At 46.3% G+C, this 18,797-nt stretch overlaps 1 protein-coding gene across 2 annotated transcripts in view; it reads left to right on the forward strand.

The window, feature by feature from the left end:
- Positions 1-15,000: 15,000 nt before the first annotated feature.
- The window catches only part of PCGF3 (polycomb group ring finger 3), a 49,579-nt gene continuing 45,782 nt past the window's right edge, over positions 15,001-18,797 (forward strand). The window contains exon 1 of one of the 2 annotated variants that reach the window (XM_053372042.1): positions 15,001-15,364. The gene's annotated coding sequence lies outside the window, so the exon portion shown is untranslated. The remainder of the gene's footprint in view (positions 15,365-18,797) is intronic. The other variant, XM_053372045.1, reaches the window with a different exon arrangement.

Consider the following 18,797-nt stretch of genomic DNA (forward strand, 5'->3'; position numbering starts at 1 on the left):
CTTGTTGGGATGCGTCCAGGGAGACGGGGGCATTTGGCAGGCCCCCAGCTGGCTCCAGCCCTCCGGCCAGCAGCTGGGCAAACTCCAGTTCTCGGAACAGCATCAAGAACTGCGACTCAAGCCTCAGAGACCTTTAGAAGCTTAGCACGCAAGCCAGCAGAGATAAGAACTCTTTGCAATGGAAGTAGCATATTTACAAGCATTTATTCAGCATCAGGACAAAAGAAAAACATGTCTGCTTCCCTTCGTGTCCAAGCAAAAGCTATATACAACGGAAGTTCCCAGCAGACTGTGCTGGAAGTAAACAGACATGTGACATACAACAACTCCACATGCCTGTTCTAAAGGTGGAATGGAACTATATCCTAACAGGGCTATCCACCTATCAGTCACCTGATGTCATCATGACACCAGATGATTGACAGGTAGGCAACCTTTTCTACCTGTCGAAGTCGGCCTGTGAGGTGGGGGGAGGAGATAAAGATCCCAAACAGCTCCCCACTCCTGCTTTAAATTATTTAATCTAGAACCATGGTTCCCAACGTGGGGCACACCCCTCACAGATGTGCAACTTGATTTTTAAGGGGGGGCAATTCAAGAATGAGTTATTAACAGTGAATGGCCTTTTAGGCTTCCTCCACGTGAATAGGAGTTCACTTTTTGAATAATAAGAATTACTGTATTTTTTGCTCTATAAGACTCACTTTGTGTGTGTGTTATGTGTGTGTTATGGAGTGAATGCAGGCTGCACAGCTATCCCAGAAGCCAGAACAGCAAGAGGGATTGCTGCTTTCACTGCGCAGCAATCCCTCTTGCTGTTCTGGCTTCTGAGATTCAGAATATTTTTTTTCTTGTTTTCCTCCTCCAAAAACTAGGTCTTGTGTCTTGTGGTCTGGTGTGTCTTATAGAGCGAAAAATACGGTTTATGCCACGGGGGGGGGGGGGACAGACCACGATTTTAGAGATGCTTAGATGGGGCATGGCCAAAAAAACGTTGGGAACCACTGATCTAGCACATTTTTGTCTCTCACTCTGCCCACAGCTGGCATCTGGCTTGACGGATGATCTCTTAGGGAACGCAGTCCCCAACTGAAAAAAGGAGAGGTTGTTTCAGGCAACTGAAATTTTAAAACAACATTCAAACATGTGCCACTTAATTCTATGTAATGTAAAGATAAGGTTAGGAGCTATGCTTGGCCCGAGAGAGACAGCTCCTCGGGCATGCTTCATTTCAAAGCACCAAAACTCGCCCCTCATTCTGAAGTGCCTTGCGCTAAACCATTTAACTTTCTGAATTTAATTTTGACATTATCTTTCAATTATATGATAAAGACATGCTCCAGAAGAGAATAAGGAAGGCAGGTAAATCGAAGAACGGCACTGGAGGTGACGGCTGGCTTTGGGGCCTGCGAGGCTTATTGTGCTTAGAAATAAATATTCAACTCTATCCTGTGCTTGGCTGATGTGCAATAAATCACCAGCGAAGTTGCTGATACCTTACGGCAGTTCCGCCCAGTAGGAAGTTAATTCCCTGATCAGATTTCTCCCAGGTGACTCACCTAACAATGCATGCCAGGGAGCTGGAGGGATAATGAGCAACAGCTATTCTCCAAAGGGGAAAAAATTATTTAGAGCTGGCATCTCCAACAAGGTGCCCACAGGGGTCAGGGAGCCTACAAAGTCTTACAAGGGACCAGCCATGCTCTCTGTGCCCCTCTGTGCCAAAATTTATGCAGATGTTTAAAGGCGCAGTCCCAGCGTCTCCAATCTAGCCAACCGCATTGTTGGCTGAGCCCTTCCCCCGTGAGCCGATTGGAAGAGAGACTCTAGCAGCATTCTCATTGGACACCAGCCAGGGGTGCCAACGTGAATAAACTATGGCGGGAGGGGCAGGTAAGCCCCGCCCTGCATAATTGATCACATGACATGGTGCACACACACTATTTGAATGACAATGTCCATAAATTGGGGGGTGGGGTGGGTCTGACTCCCTCAAACATTTTTTGGGGGGGGTAAAGACTCCTATGACGCCAGCAGACACCAAGATGGGGAGAAAAAGGGAAGCGACTAAGAGAGATGGCTCCGACCTGGTGGAATGCTCTGTCCCATGAGACCAGGGCCCTGCAGGATTTAACTTCCTTCCGCAGCGCCTGTAAGACAGAGCTATTCCGCCTGGCTTTCAATCTGAACTTAGCCTGATCTTTTATTGCCCTTCCTTCCCTCCCCCTCCCCTTTTTATGAAGATTACCCGCTCTGGGATCCCACAGCTAATTCTCCCCTGGTCTCCTCGCTGGCCCAAATAGGACAAATTTAGCCAGCTAGCCCTGGTGATCATCTAATGTTTATTGGATGGATTTCCCCCCTAAATTGATTTTTGGATTCGGAATTTATTGTTATTCACGTTTTATACTGTATTTTAAGCTGGTTTTTGTTGCATCAATTAACTGTTTTAAATTGGTTGTTAGCAGCCCTGCGCCCGGTTTTCTGAACTGGGAAGGGCAGGGTATAAATAAAAAAATATTATTATTATAAGAGAGAGGTGGTACAAATCTGAGCAGCTATGAGGGGCGGAAGCAAGCAAGCTAGTTTTCTCCTGCTCTGGAGGATAGAACTTGATCCAATGGATTCCAGTTACAAGAAAAGAAATTCCGACTGAACAGCAGCAAGAAGTTTCTGGCAGTAAGAGCTGTTCAGCAGTGGAATGGTCTCCCTCGGGAAGTTGTGGACTCTCCTTCCTTGGAGGTTTGTGAGCAGAGGTTAGATGGCCACCTGACATGGATGTTTGGTTGAGATTCCTGCATTGCAGGGGGCTGGACTAGATGACCCTCTGGGTCCCTACCTGAATATAAAAGGTAAAGGTAAAGGGACCCCTGACCATTAGGTCTAGTCATGACTGACTCTGGGGTTGCGGTGCTCATCTCGTTTTATTGGCCGAGGGAGCCGGCGTACAGCTTCCGGGTTATGTGGCCAGCATGACTAAGCCGCTTCTGGCAAACCAGAGCAGCGAACGGAAACGCCATTTACCTTCCCGCTGGAGTGGTACCTATTTATCTACTTGCACTTGGCATGCTTTCAAACTGCTAGGTGGGCAGGTACCTGAATATAGAGTTGCCTATTCCCCAGCACTCAAGGAGTGTTCTTATTGCCAGTAGCAGTGGTACGGTGCTATTCCTGCCTTTGGAAAGTATCTACCGAATTGATCAGATCTTCAAATAGTCAGGCTTGGGGAGCGTGCTGCAACTTTCAGAGAAGACAATTGACTCGCTCTCTTTCTCTCTCTCTCTCTCTTTCTCTCATAAGCCTCCAATTAAAGCCATTTTGGTCATTAAACCAAAGCGGTAACTCTTTACCAGCAAGGAAAGCTATGTCTGCATCAATCAGAAAGCCATCAATAGAAATGAACTGAAAGAAGGAAAAACTTCAGTCCAGATGTTGACTAATGAAGGCGCCTGTAATGGATCCTTAATTGAAGAGTTCCCAGGCTCCTTACAAAATCTATTACCGTGACTTCTGGATTTTAGGCAAGCCTTACTACCTAGCTTGGTAGATAGATGCCTGCTTTATAAAATGCCAGCAGTCAAAAGGAGTCAGGCACTTTTAGTGACAAAGCGGCCATATAATCGGAAGAGTCCACTGGCGTACCTAGGGTTGCGTCCTTGGCAAGGAACTACTGTATTGGCAACCCCACACTGAAAAAAAATCACTTTACCACAAAAGTCGCATTAGAAGTTACTGCATTTTAGTGCCTGGAGCATTCAGAGCGAGTGGGAGGTGAGGCGAGAAGGCGGAAAAACCCACACACCTTTGTGCCGCAGTGCGAGAAGGACAGGAAGCTTCTCGCTGTGACAGCAGCAGCACTTCACCACACAAATATACACCATACACCCCATAGTCTGACAGGTGACAGAAAGATGTTTCAGAAACACCAAAGCCCATCTGCCCAATGGAATTCAGGTGGCCAGGAGCAAACTGATGCTGCCAAGAGCTCACAACTATATAAAATTCGGCACACCCTTTGGAATTCCACAGAATGTACCATGGCAACATTCCTGTTTCAATCACAAACAGCTTTCTTACAAAGTTAACTCTAATAAATTAGGGAGTCTCTTGACCTTTTCAATTTGTCCAGTGTCTGCTTGGATGTTCCAGCACTCATTGGAGAAACATCTGCACAAACCTACTCACTTCCCCAGTGAAATATACTCAGAGTCGAGAGTGGATTTCATGCTCTTTATTCAGCTCATAGTGTTAACGAGGAATGAAAGTTTCCCCAAAGTATCTGCTTTATATACCGTATTTTTTGCACCATAACACTCAATTTTCCTCCTAAAAGGTAAGGGGAAATGTCTGTGCGTGTTATGGAGGGAATGCCTACGGGTGGCATGCCTACGGATTTTCCTCCTCTAAAAACTACGTGCGTGTTATGGTCGGGTGCGTGTTATAGAGCGAAAAATACGGTACATTATTTACACAATGGGCTGCACGTGATTGGCTAATTCCGGAATTTTCCTGTAAGCCAATCAGGTTGTGGATTCACTTCCATCTGGAGCTGGATTGGGTGGCTCCTGCAGACCAATCATACTGCTGCATTGTTCTAGGACCAATCAGACTGCTGCATTCTGAATCCTATTGTTCTAGGACCAATCAGACTGCTGCATTCTGAATCCTATTGTTCTAGGACCAATCAGACTGCTACATTTTGGATCCTATTCAACTCAGTACATAACACCCAGTGTGCTCTGCTGGGCCGGCCCAATATATTTTGGCACCTGAGACAAATCACAAAATGGCGCCCCCTCCTCCCTGTCAAGGAAGAAGGGATGGGGGAAGATCTACATCAGGAACAAAGAGAGAATAAAGATCTGCTTCCTGATCTGCTGCCCCAGTACATCCTGCCGCCTGAGGCAGTTCTTTCACTTTGCCTCATGGGTGGGCCGGCCTTGGTGCCCTGTGCCTTTGCCCATGAGCACATTGCAGATGTAGAGATGGCCCCCTTCTATTATCCTTCCTGCATGTTCGCTGCTCGGGTTGCTCTGAAGAATCTGTCCAGGAGAAGCAAAAAACTTGACAAGACTGGGTTAAGGGAAAACAGCACTCTGAAACGATAATTATCAGCTTGAATGAATCAATGATGGATTTACAGTGGTACCTCGGGTTACAGACCCTTCAGGTTACAGACTCTGCTAACCCAGAAATAATACCTCAGGTTAAGAACTTTGCTTCAGGATGAGAACAGAAATCATGCTCCGGCGGCAGCAGGAGGCCCCATTAGCTAAAGTGGTGCTTCAGGTTAAGAACAGTTTCAGGTTAAGAATGGACCTCCGGAACAAATTAAGTTCTTAACCTGAGGTACCACTGTACTTTACATGGGCATTATGCTGGTCAGAGGCAAAGCACTTAGGGGTGGGGAAACACACACCTAAAAACTGCAACAGACCAGTCATCCATATCATAAGAGGCATGTTTGTGTGCCATCTAAACTCTAGCTCCCCCCCCCGCCGTGTGATGTATTTTTAGACTGCCAGCCTGAGGGCACAGACTGACTTAGAAACTATATTTGCAAACTGCTTTGAGAACCTTTGATCATGAGAGGGCAGGCCTTAAAGCTATGAATGAATTAGCACACAGTATATAATTTGAGTTGGCAGGTAGCTACAAGAGAAAGGGTCTGCTTGGTGGTGGCTCCTCTAGTAATGGAATGCACTCCCCACAGAGGCTTACCTATGATGCCTTATGGCATTTTTGACATTACATATTTTCTCAGGCTTTTCAACGCTTCCTTCTTATCTATCTGTCTTTCTGTCTTGTTCTTCTCAGAGCTGTCAGTCTTATCCTATGTTGCTGGTTTTGTTCTGCTCAATTTTATTTTCTGCAGCTTTTGTATTTTGCTTGACAGCTACCTGGAAAGCGGATGCAGTGGGGACAATTTTTTGGGGGGGTGGGTGGGTTGCCATGCAGGCCTCTTCTTGCTGCTGACATGTGATCTAATAGGTTTCTTTGCCCCTTAGGATTTCTATGAATTCTTTACATGGGACCAACCCTGCTTATCTTCACTGCCGTTCCCCTATTGTTTCTTCTCTACCTGTACATTTTGTAAACAAAACAGATTTAAAAAGCGAAACGAAACAAAAAAATCACCACCGAGGCATAATGAGCCTCTGTCCCAGCCTGCCACGAGTCTGTGGGTTAGGTTTCCCAGGGGAGAAAGGAGGGAGTGTCCCAATTTGAGCAAACGATACAAAGTCCCAGCCTACCCTGAAACTAGGTGTGAGATATTAATCATCGCTGACAATCGCAACCACAAAAGTATAACCGCAAAAAAACAATCTAGTAGTGCATTTGGTTGAGCAACCACATTCGCCAGGGCTTACCGTACGGGGCCACGAGACACAAAGCCACCAGGAAATGGGAGGTTGGAAGTTGTGACGTCCTGGTATAAAACCAGGAGGGTTTCTGAGCTTGGCTGTGGCAGAGAATCAGACCTGCCCTCTTGCCTGCCATTGCTCTGCTGTGATCTCCTTGCTTCTCTGCTTTGTAAAGGTAAAGGTAAAGGTACCCCTGCCCATACGGGCCAGTCTTGCCAGACTCTAGGGTTGTGCGCCCATCTCACTCAAGAGGCCGGGGGCCAGCGCTGTCCGCAGACACTTCCGGGTCACGTGGCCAGCGTGACAAGCTGCATCTGGTGAGCCAGCGCAGCACACGGAACGCCGTTTACCTTCCCGCTAGTAAGCGGTCCCTATTTATCTACTTGCACCCAAGGGTGCTTTCGAACTGCTAGGTTGGCAGGCGCTGGGACCGAGCGACAGGAGCGCACCCCGCAGCAGGGATTCGAACCGCCGACCTTTCGATTGGCAAGTCCTAGGCACTGAGGCTTTAACCCACAGCGCCACCCGCGTCCCTTCTCTGCTTTGTAGATAGAGACAAAAGCTACCGCAAGGCTCACATCTTGTTTGTGGACTTCTCACAGACATCTGGTTGGACACTGTGAGAAGAGGATACAGTGGTACCTCAGGTTACATACGCTTCAGGTTACAGACTCCACTAACCCAGAAATAGTACCTCAGCTTACGAACTTTGCTTCAGGATGAGAACAGAAATTGTGCTCCGGCGGTGTGGCAGCAGCAGGAGGCCCCATTAGCTAAAGTGGTGCTTCAGGTTAAGAACAGTTTCAGGTAAAGAATGGACCTCCGGAACGAATTATGTACGTAACCAGAGGTACGACTGTATAAGCTAAACAAGCTATAGCTTAGGGCCCCACTCTCTTGGGGGCCCCAACAAAAATTTAAAGGGAAAAAAACTGGATGTACATATCCAAAATATAAGATAAAAACAAATAAAATAAAAATATAAGATAAAAACAAATAAAATAAAACCTTCACACAGCAACCGTGTTTTGTGTTGTGTAGGCTCCTATTTGTTATGTGCAAATGGCTTTAGATACCTATTAGGTCCATAAATTAGTGGGACGCAGGTGGCGCTGTGGGTTAAACCACAGAGACTAGGGCTTGCCGATCAGAAGGTCGGCGGTTCGAATTCCTGTGAGCTCCCATTGCTCGGTCCCTGCTCCTGCCAACCTAGCAGTTCGAAAGCACGTCAAAGTGCAAGTAGATAAATAGGTACCACTCCGGTGGGAAGGTAAACGGCGTTTCCGTGCGCTGCTCTGGTTCGCCAGAAACGGCTTAGTCATGCTGGCCACATGACCCGGAAGCTGTACGCCAGCTCCCTTGGCCAATAAAGCGAGGTGAGAGCCTCAACCCCAGAGTCGGCCACAACTGGACCTAATGGTCAGGGGTCCCTTTACCTTTACCTAGGTCCATAAATTACCATATAGCATATATTCAACACAAAAAACAGTGACAAATTGTTGTTGACAAAGGACAGCTGGACATATAAAGGGCCCCATTACCTTCAGTAGCTTAGGGCCTCATCAAACCTAAATCCGGCCCTGGGCACAGTGCCAATAAGTTAGGACCTGGTTCCGAAGGTGACAAAATATCCTTGGGAAAATGAATAAAACTTTCTGCCTGAAGAAGGGGACCTTGTTAGTACTTTAAAGTCTTCGTGGAATGATGGTCTTCCTCCCTATGGGCTTTGTGGGCTAGTTTCTGTGACGAGGGTTTGTTGGGTTGCAGGAAGAGAGCTCCGCTTGTTTAGAGCTAATACCAGATGGCTGTCCTTGAGAAATAATCTTACGACAGATAATAGAGCACAAACGCTGCAGAGAGAACAGGAATTGCAAAACAATTTGGAGCTGGACAGGAAATGGACACTGGCTGTGTGGAATGTGGACGGGTAAAAGTGAAGATGAACAACTACTTGAGAAGTGAAGGGCGGTGGACAAGATCAACGCAGACGGCAGCACACGCAAGATGAAAAGAAAGGAGAATTAATAGAGAAATAATATGCAATGACTTAAAGTGGATAGGCAGGGGAATGTACAGTATAACCTCTTCTGTTTTCTAGGGGAATATGATATTGTTATGTAAATATACGAGCAGGAATCGATAAATTGATGGCTGATGGATAAGGGGCAAGGACAAATGAAAATTAGAAAATTAATAATGGCGAATTGAATATAAGGAATGAAATGTGAATTAGAGATAAATATGTAATACCAAGCAGCAATGGGGGAAAGTAGGAAATTGATGGAGGAATTTAGGGAAAGTATGTTAAGAATAAGTTTTGAAATATAAAGATAGAGGTTTAGAAGTTAAAATTTGTTTAAGATAATTGAATTAGAGGAAATAAGGTAAAGTGGGGGGGATAAAAATTGCTGAGCTAAAAATTGGAATTGGAATACAAGAAGGGCAGGTGTGGGGAAGTCAAGGAAATTGGGTATGGAATGTAATTACGGTAAACTTTTTAAACTGCTGTTTTTCTTTTTCTCTTCTTTTTTCTTTTTTTCTTTTTCTCTTTTCTGTTTTCCTTTGTATTCTTTTTTGAAAATTTTAATAAACATAATTTAAAAAAAAAAGAAAGTAGGGACACATCTGGGACGAAGGGTGGGAACTCAACTTTTGGGGGGAAATTGTATTAAATTTGGTATTGATTCACTAAAAAATTGGAAAACTAATAAATATTATTTGGCAACGCCCCCCCAACTTTCTGCTAGAAAACCATCCTAACAGGGAAGCAGCCCCAGAGGCTTCCTTCTCATGTCTTAAATGTGTGTTGGAAGATCCAGTGTGAGTTACAATTCCCAGGTGTGCTTCTGGGCAAGAATCAAAGCCAGATGGTGATGGGATTGGAAGCAGGTAGCTTTCCCTCTTGGGTAAAGAACCCTTTTATCCTGGAGAGGACTATTCATGAGGGATAGTGTCAAATGGCTTATGTACTACACTCTCTATTGGACAGGCCTAAACTGCTTTAATTGTCTCCCCTGCTTTCCGGGAAAGCCTGGGAACTATAATTCTGTGAAGTGAGAGTTACTAATAGAAAAAAGGCAAACAAACTCAGCATCTCGGCTGTATAGGACCCTTGGAGGAAAATGTATATTAGTTTGTGGAGTCATTCTGCCCTTAGTGAAGGAGAAAAGCAGAGAAATAACAGGATCAATGGCTTTTGCAAGAAATGCAACGAGAAAATAGTATAATGCAGAAGTTGCACTGTAAGGGCTGTGAATGGCGGCTTTCTCTGTGGCTTCTTATCTTAAAAATAACAATAATAAAATACCTGGGAACATAACAAACTCCATGAGAATGTTTAGGCTTGAGAGGTAGGAAATGAATGGTTAGAGATTAACTCGGCAGCTCTCAGTATTGTCCTCCTGAGCAGAATGCCTACACCTTTGGAATTGTCAAAACAAAAAATTTTTTTTCCTTCCAGTAGCACCTTAAAGACCAACTAAGTTAGTTCTTGGTATGAGCTTTCGTCTGCATGCACACTTCTTCAGATACACTGAAACAGAAGATGCCAGATCCTTCTATATAGTGAGAAGGTGGGGAGGGGTATTACTCAGAAGGGTGGTGGGAATGGGTGATTGGCAGATAGCTGTGATGAGCCTGTTGACGACTCTTAACGACTGCAATAGGTCTTACAGGAAAAAGCAAGGGGTGAGAAGGTGAAAAATGGCTTTGTCATGTATAATGAGATAAGAATCCAATGTCTTTGTTCAGACCAGGTCTCTCCATGGTTTTAAGTTTGGTAATGAGTTGCAATTCAGCAGCTTTGCAATTCAACTTTGGAATTGTGTGATGGGTTGGAAGTAAGAATGAAAGACCCTTTAACAGTGCAGACAGAATTGTAGAGGGACTGCACTTAGGCATCCAAACCAGTCCAAACCATTTCAAGTTTTCTAAATTGTAGTGATAGCTCTGTAGACTCTTGCAATATTTTAACTTAGCATATTTGTTGTTGTTGTTGTTTAGTCGTTTAGTCGTGTCCGACTCTTCGTGACCCCCTGGACCAGAGCACGCCAGGCCCTCCTGTCTTCCACTGCCTCCCGCAGTTTGGTCAAACTCATGCTGGTAGCTTTGAGAACACTGTCCCACCATCTCGTCCTCTGTTGTCCCCTTCTCCTTGTGCCCTCCATCTTTCCCAACATCAGGGTCTTTTCCAGGGAGTCTTCTCTTCTCATGAGGTGGCCACAGTATTGGAGCCTCAGCTTCAGGATCTGTCCTTCCAGTGAGCACTCAGGGCTGATTTCCTTAAGAATGGATCGGTTTGATCTTCTTGCAGTCCATGGGACTCTCAAGAGTCTCCTCCAGCACCATAATTCAAAAGCATCAATTCTTTGGCGATCAGCCTTCTTGATGGTCCAGCTCTCACTTCCATACATCACTACTGGGAAAACCATAGCTTTAAATAGTCTAAATATCTCTACTCTTCAGCAGAGTAAAATCTCAAGGATGGCGGAGATATAACATTATCTAGGATAGCCTGTGTGGCTTAATGAAACAGCAAGCTAGATTTGGACTAGGGAGACCTGAATTCAAATCCCCACAGAAGACACATTGCTGCCTTCCATCCGACTCTACCTCTCTGGCTTGTTGTGAAGATAAAATTCAAATTACACCCCCTCTCCGCCACAATGTGCTAAAGTCTATTGCAGGCATAACAGGGCTAAATGGGATTATCAAACAGAATATCAAGGAGTATATTGTGACTCTAGTGAAATGATTTGTGTGTCACATGATTTCAATTATTAAACACACAACTGGAAAATAGCTCACTAATGCAGCAACATTACTATTGGCGGAGGGCATATTAACCACTTAAAAAAAGAAAGAGGCAAATACATAGTACATAGGTCTTGATTCGACATCGTGAATCAATGTTAAAATTAAAATTTGATGCAGCTGCATTGCTGCCATTGCTTTTACAATTTTTAAAAAGTTATGTACATTTTATGGTTTTCCAAGCTGCCTTCTTGAGCAGTTGTTGAAAAGGCAGGGTATACATGCTTTACAGTGCGATCCTCTGTTTCTCTGCTCAGAAGTAAGCCTATCTGAGCACTTACTCCTAGGAAAGCATGGCCAGGGTAAGTGTGTGTCCTTTCCAAGCAATCCTATATAATAATAATTTTATTTTATTTTCCCCAGTGGATGGGAGACGCAGCTTATGTAGGCTATACCTGCCCAGCCCTGGAGGTGAAGGGGGAAATTGCAACACAGGAAAACTCAGGCACAAAAATCCCAAAGCCCTTGGAAGCCACCAAAGTCTACCTTTCTGGAACTCTGTCAAGGATGCTGCTCACAAATAAATGAATGAACTCGTAAGACTGAGGACACTTCACAACATGTAAAAAATAAAAATTTGGAAAATAAATGTAAAAAATGAGACCAGTGCCCCAAATTCACTAATACCAGAGCCAGCGATGACCCAGTATTGTCAACACCCAGGAATCCTAAGGGTTGGAGTTTGAACCCATTTATGCTACCGACAGGGACGCAGGTGGCGCTGTGGGTTAAACCATTGTGCCGCTTGGGTTTGCCGATCGAAAGGTTGGCGGTTCGAATCCCTGCGATGGGGTGAGTTCCTGTTGTTCGGTCCCAGCTCCTGCCAACCTAGCAGTTCGAAAGCACGTCAAAGTGCAAGTAGATAAATAGGTACCACTCTGGCGGGAAGGTAAACGGTGTTTCCGTGTGCTGCTCTGGTTTCGGCAGAAGCAGCTTAGTCATGCTGGCCACATGACCCAGAAAAACTGTCTGCGGAAGCGGACAAACGCGCGCTGCAACTCCAGAGTCGTTTGCGACTGGACTTAATTGTCAGGGGTCCCTTTACCTTTACTTCACGCTACCCACAACCACTTTTTATGACCCCACGCACCCAAAAGGAAGGAAGGGGAGCCTACATAACACAGCACCCATATGGCTCCCCAGGTTGGAGCACACAGAGCGCTCCTGCTGGGAAGAGAGTTCAAGAGGGGACCAAGGGAGGGAAAGTCCCTTTTGCCAACCAGCCCGAGGGAAAGGCCAGGACAGGCAAGAAACAGGAGCTGCAAAACGCCCACTAACAGCAGCAACCTCAAGTGACTCACTCTGTAAGCCAAAGGTTTGAAAAGCAGCCCAACCCCCTGAAATGCAGGAATCTTTCGCCCAATGTGGGGCATGAACCCACAACCCTAAGATTAAGAGTCTCATGCTCTACAGAATGAGCAGTGCAGTTCCCTAACCACACAACCAGACTTGCAGGCACATCCAGGGACATTTTCTCCCTGCCCCCCCCCCCAATCCAGTCATAGTCTCCAATCACACAGGAGCTCCAAGGGGAGCCTTAGCTTGGTGGAACAATTTATACTTTCAGTGCAGGGCATCGCAGCAGTTGTTGAGCCTCCTTGGGGAGGAAAAGCAAAAAAGGCGGAGAGTGATAATCAAATACAGCCATACCTCATGCTACATTTGCTTCAGGTTAAATCTTTTCAGGTTGCATCCCGTGGCGACCCGGAAGTACCGGAAAGGGTTACTTCCGGGTTTCGCCGCTCACGCACGCGCAGACGCTCAAAATGACGTCACACGCATCCGCAGAAGCGGCGAATAGTGACCTGCACACGCGCAGATGCGGGTTGCGTTCTGCTCATGTTGCGAACGGGCCTCCGGAACGGATCCCGTTCGCAGCCAGAGGTACCACTCTACACACTTCCTCCTTCAAAAACCCAAACATTTTGACGATTTTTCAAAATTCCCACTGTACGCTAATTTCACCCTTGAAATTTTGGACGTATGGCAACCCTACCCAAGGGAGATGGATGCCAGCAGCAGCAGTGGATGTTATTGAGTGCTTGGCAGAGGATTAACCCACTGCCACGACAGATAGTGAATACAGATGCAGAAGTGGCAGGGGAGAGGGGACACAACTCGCCACACATGGAGGACACATGGAATCTGTTCCATTCAATGTGGCTCTTTCCCAAACGTTACTACAGCAGTGCTTGGAAACCAAGCCATATGAGGAACGGTTGAAGGAGCTGGGTATGTTTAGCTTGGAGAAGAGGAGACTGAGAGGAGATATGATAGACATCTTCGAATATCTCAAGGGCTGCCACGTGGAAGATGGAGCAAGCTTGTTTTCTCCTGCTCTGTAGGGTAGGACCCAAACCAGTGGCTTCAAGTTACAAGGAAGGAGATGCCGACTCAACATCAGGAAGAACTTTATAACAGTAAGAGCTGTTCGACAGTGGAATGGTCTCCTTTGGGAGGTTGCAGAGACCTTGGAGGTTTTTAAGCAGAGGTGGAATGGCCATCTGTCAGGGATGCCTTTGCTGATACAGTGGTACCTCGGTTTAGTACTTCATTCGTTCTGGAGGTCTGTACTTAACCTGAAACTATTCTTAACCTGAAGCACCACTTTAGCTAATGGGGCCTCCCGCTGCTGCCGCGCCGCCAGAGCACGATTTCTGTTCTCCAGTGGCGTAGCGTGGGTTGTCAGCACCCGGGGCAAGGCAAGTAATTTGCGCCCCCTAGCCCGTGGATTTGCGCCCCCTAACCCTACCCCCCAGATGTTGCGGCCGGCCCCCCCTGCACCCCCCACGCTACGCCACTGCTGTTCTCATCCTGAAGCAAAGTTCTTAACCTGAAGCACTATTTCTGGGTTAGCCGAGTCTGTAACCTGAAGCGTATGTAACCCGAGGTACCACTGTATTCCTGCATTGCCGGGGGTTGCACTAGATGACCCTCAGGCCCCTTCCAACTCTACAATTCTACAGTTCTATGTGTAGCCACAGAGAAGTAGCCAGAATATGTATGAACTGGGGTGGGACTCAAAGAGCAGTTCATCTTGGTGTGGGGATGCAATCCCTCTGTAAGCCCCTAAATTGGAGCTTTCCAAACTGTGCCTGGTGACACATTATTAGTGTGCCGGCTGCAGTGTGCAGGTGCGTCGCGCGAACGCTTTTATAAGGGATATTAGCTTAACCTCCGATTTGTTAGTAAAACTGAATTACTGTGTGGACAAATGGTGCATGTCTAAAAAGTGTCGCCGAGACGAAAAACTTGGGAAGTTCTGCCCTAAGTCTCCTTATTGATACCCAAGACCTCGCTAAGCGTGACTGAGTTTTTATTTTATTTTATTAAGAGTTTCCAAAACATTTTGCTGACGCGCTAGAGGGGGAAAAAAAAAGAAACCCGCAAGGCAACAGCAGCTGTCGATTTAACATTGCTGTATGGCGTTCTTGCAAGCGCGGAAAAGCGAGTGGCGTCAATATGGGGGGAGCCCCACTTCGATCAGGGCGCGAGCCGCGACCTGGGCCCAGAAGCAGCAGCCCGTCGCCATGGGAACGGAAGGTGCGCGCGCGCCCGCCCGCGTGCGTGGGGAAGGGGGCGTGTGCGTTAAAGGTCCTCTCGCCCTCCGATTCCCCCTCCCCTCACGGGGGCGTCGCCAGCCCCTGCCAGGCCCCGCCCCTTTCCCCCTGCCGAAGGTTCCCTTTGCCCAGGTCTGAGGGACTTGGCCGCCGACCGGCACCAGTCGCGCTGCCGCCGCCGCTGCCGCTGCTGCTGCTGGTGGTGGTGGTAGTGAGGCGGCGCGCGCTCGGTCCGTCCCGAGCGCGCATGCTCCGGGGCTCGCGGCGCCCCCGCTCGGGCGCGCTCGGCTCCGCTCGGCTATTTCCGCCTCTTTGTTGTACTAACTCCCGACCGGAATAATTCCCCCCCACCCCCATTCTAACCTTCTCCGGGTTCTGTTTATATATATATATATATACATATAGATACACATATACACACGTCTGTCTCCATATCTGCATATATATATATATATATATTAAAAAAATAAAAAATAAATATCCCCCACCGGCGAGTGTGTCTGAGGGGAGCGGGCTCCCTCCCCCACCACCCCACCCGCGTGGCCGGCGCCGTCCTCGTTGCTGCTGCTGCTGCTGCCGCCGCTGCTTCCTCCTCCTCCTCCTCTTCCTCCTTCTCCCCCCAGCCAGGTCAGTGTCTTCTCCCCCTTCTCGCCTCCTTTCCCTGCCCGGAGTTACGGCGGAGGCCCCCGCCGAGGGCTCCCTCCCGCCCGCCCTCCTTCCCTCACGCCTGTGGGCCAAAGGTGTTTTGGGGGGCGGCCGTGAGGGGAGACCACCCCCGCGCCCTCGCCCCCAAAACATGCCTCGGGTGGCGGGGCCGCCCCCTGCTTCCCTCGAGAGGAAGGGGGTTGTTATTGGGGAGGGGGGCAGGTGGGGAGGGGGGCAGGTGGATGTGCCAGAGGTGCGGAGGGCCAAAAGCTCCCGCTCCCTCCCGCTGGGATTTTGTGGGTTTGGGTTTTTTTTATTGGGGGGGTGTCTATGTCAAGGGGAGGTGTTGGTTTAAGAAAAGGAGAGGGAATTGGGGAGGTGGGTTTGAAGGGTACGCGCGTCCTTAACTTTCTGCGACTGCAGCAAATGCCCTCCAGGGAAAGGGTGGTGTTGGTGGTCTTCCTGATCCAGAGTTGGAGACTTTCTCCTTCTGCCCCACTCCCGGTAATTATAGCCCTCCACCCCACAAATCATAAGCTGGTTTTAATAATAATTATAAGTCTTCTTCCCCATGGCCATTTGCCTCCCCACCCACCCCTCCAAAAGTGGAAGGGGTCCTTAGATCTTTCAGAAATGTGTAACTCCCCTTACACACACACACTCTTTTAAAAGGATTTAAATCCCTCGCATTGAAAAGCTACCATTGATTTTATCTGCTTTCTCAACCCACCTCCCCGCCCCCAAGTTGTGCCAAGGAGTAGTCTCTGCTTGTGTGGTGACTAAGGGCTGGTTCACACCGGTGCCTCGCTTGTACTATGGTGGTTCCCATAGCCCAAGTGCAGTTTAAACTGGAAGGCTGCCACATGGGTTTGATGGTGTACAAAAAGAAAAGGAAAAGGGGGAAAGTGTGGTTTGCTGTGTTTTATTGGGGATTTCGCCCTGGCACAATTTAAGGTTACTGCATAGTTGTGAGTCTCTCAAGTTGATCTGCGGAAGTCTGGGCTTGGTATCAGCAAGTAACTAACTTGAAGCTTGCCCACATCGGAGAAGCCTGGGCTCTCAAGGTGTTCTTGGCCTCAGGTGTCTATATGAGTGTTATTTGTCATAATGAAGTATTGTTTTTGTTTCTGAATTCGCCACTCCACTATTTGATACTTCTCAGAGTGCTTCTTGATTTTGCCATTAAGGAAGTTCATGTCCAGCAATGTAGCCAAATGTTCTCACATAGTAAATAGTTTTAAGACCTCCTTTGATTGAAGCGATACGAGAGGTGATCGCATTTGTAGTTGAGATGAACTATCTATAGTGCTATTGATAACTAAAAAAATTTGTTTCAGAAATTATTTTGAGTGGCTCTGCTATTCTAGGATGGGTGCACTGTCAAAAAAAAGTAGGAGATAATGTGTTAGTAAATGTGATGCAAACATGATTTACCTCAGGCTAGTGTGTTGTGAACTTGAGATCTGTGCTTCTAGTGATGGGGTGTAATTGAAGAAACACACTTCTGTGGCTTGAAGTTCAGTTTAACTTGGATTTGTTAAAATCACTTTATCATGTTGGAATTTCAGTTTTGTAAATGCTGTGGGAATGTGATTGGGATTTGGTGATAAATAGATACATCTTCGTAACTAATTACAAGTGGGCTCTAGATTTTCATATGCTCCACATAAATTGCCCTAAATCTTCCTACAAGAATTGGTATTTCTAGTTTAAAATGCTTGCTATATTATTTAATAAATGCAATGGTGTGTGAAAATGTGTGCTTTAAAGGTAAAGCTACACTTTTAAATCTAGACTCCAAATGTATTTTTATACCACTTTTCTAGCAGTGTTCAACTTCATATGTCTGCTTATCTTTGAAGTTATCCATATATATATTTCTCCTTGTTATCTGATTATATTTTCATAGTATCTTTCTATGCATTCCTATGGTCCTGAGACGGTGTCTCAGGGGCTGAAGGATAGATTAGCTCTACCTGATGTCAGGTGGGGAGAGCAGATGTCTGAGCCTCCTCTCTGATGCTCTGGCCCAACTGATGAGAGCTCTGACATGGAAAGGACCAAATAGGGGGGATTCTGGGAAGTTGCTGATATCCAAAAGATCCTAAGTCACTCTGGTCTCCTGCTAAACCCCCAAACCCAGGGGAAAGCTAGACAAGTTTCTGAGTGTGTCTGAACCTCTCCCTCTCTTTGAAAACAGTGGGAGGGCAACGAAAAAAGTCACATTTTTAAAAAGCTTGGAAGTGGATGGCATTCACTTCCACTCTGCCAGCAGAGCCTGGGGGGAGGGCATTGGAAGATGCCGTTACAACATCTTTGGTCCCTGCTCTTTTGCTGAGCTGCAGCCTAAAACTGTAATTCAGGCTTTCTGTTACCCCTGATTCAGAAGCTCTATTTTGCTTCTAACCTGTGATGACCTGTTTCACAAAGGTATTTACCGTGCGGAAGACATTACTGACACTTAAGAAGCTTTTTGCTAGGTCATAGCCAAACTTTACACCTAAGAGAGATCTTATTTAAATATACTGACAGCTGCTTTACATAACAGAAGCTGGTATGTGTTAACTTTTGTACATATCTGCTTCTTCTCCATAATGTTTGGGAACATTATGTGTGTGATTTTGCTCCATACATACACTGCAGAACCTGCGCCTCTTTCTGTAATGTCTTGCAAAGTGATCTTAAGGCTGCTAAAATTTATCAAGGGTAGAAATGGAGCTAACATATACTGTAGGGATGCCAGAAGTCACCTTAGCCAAGAGTTTTCAAGTTTTCTACCATTTCAATGACAACATGTCTACTAGGGAGCCACTGTTGGTTTGCAAAAGATTCTGGGGCGTGTTTGGTGTTAACAATCTGTTCTTCAAGAGTGTTGGTTAGGGCTGTTGGGCTTCATCATAGTTCTCTGCAAACAGAGAATACTTCTTAGCAAAGGGTTCTGTGTCTGCACATTAGAGGGGAAGATTGGCAGTAGTGGGCAAGTTGTTTATTTAAGCAAACTGACCTGTCATTGCTGATCTTCTGATTAAAGAATCTCTGATACGCCTATGAAACCATTGATTTAATCTATATACCTAGTACTAATAGCCTATTTGCGCTTGCTTTGTGATAGAAAAGATCAAAGTTCACTTTTGACCAATTTTACCCCAAATAGCCAAATCTTAGTGTGAAAATACTTTCAATTTAGCATTGCAAGTCTTTATGCTAACTTCATTTCCAGGTACCATTTATGTGCTGGCACCTGCATTATACACCTTTAGGTGCCAGGCAAAAACGTTCCTCTTCTGCCAGGCCTTGGGCTGATAAACATCCAATACACTTTTAAATGTGTTGTGGGAAGGAGGAGTATTGGTTTATTTTTGTTCTTGTTCTTATTATACATTTTGTGGTTTTTTTATATTGTATTTTTTTATTT

This window comes from Podarcis raffonei, chromosome 17 (assembly GCF_027172205.1).
Source record: "Podarcis raffonei isolate rPodRaf1 chromosome 17, rPodRaf1.pri, whole genome shotgun sequence".
NCBI classification, from domain to species: Eukaryota; Metazoa; Chordata; class Lepidosauria; order Squamata; family Lacertidae; genus Podarcis; species Podarcis raffonei.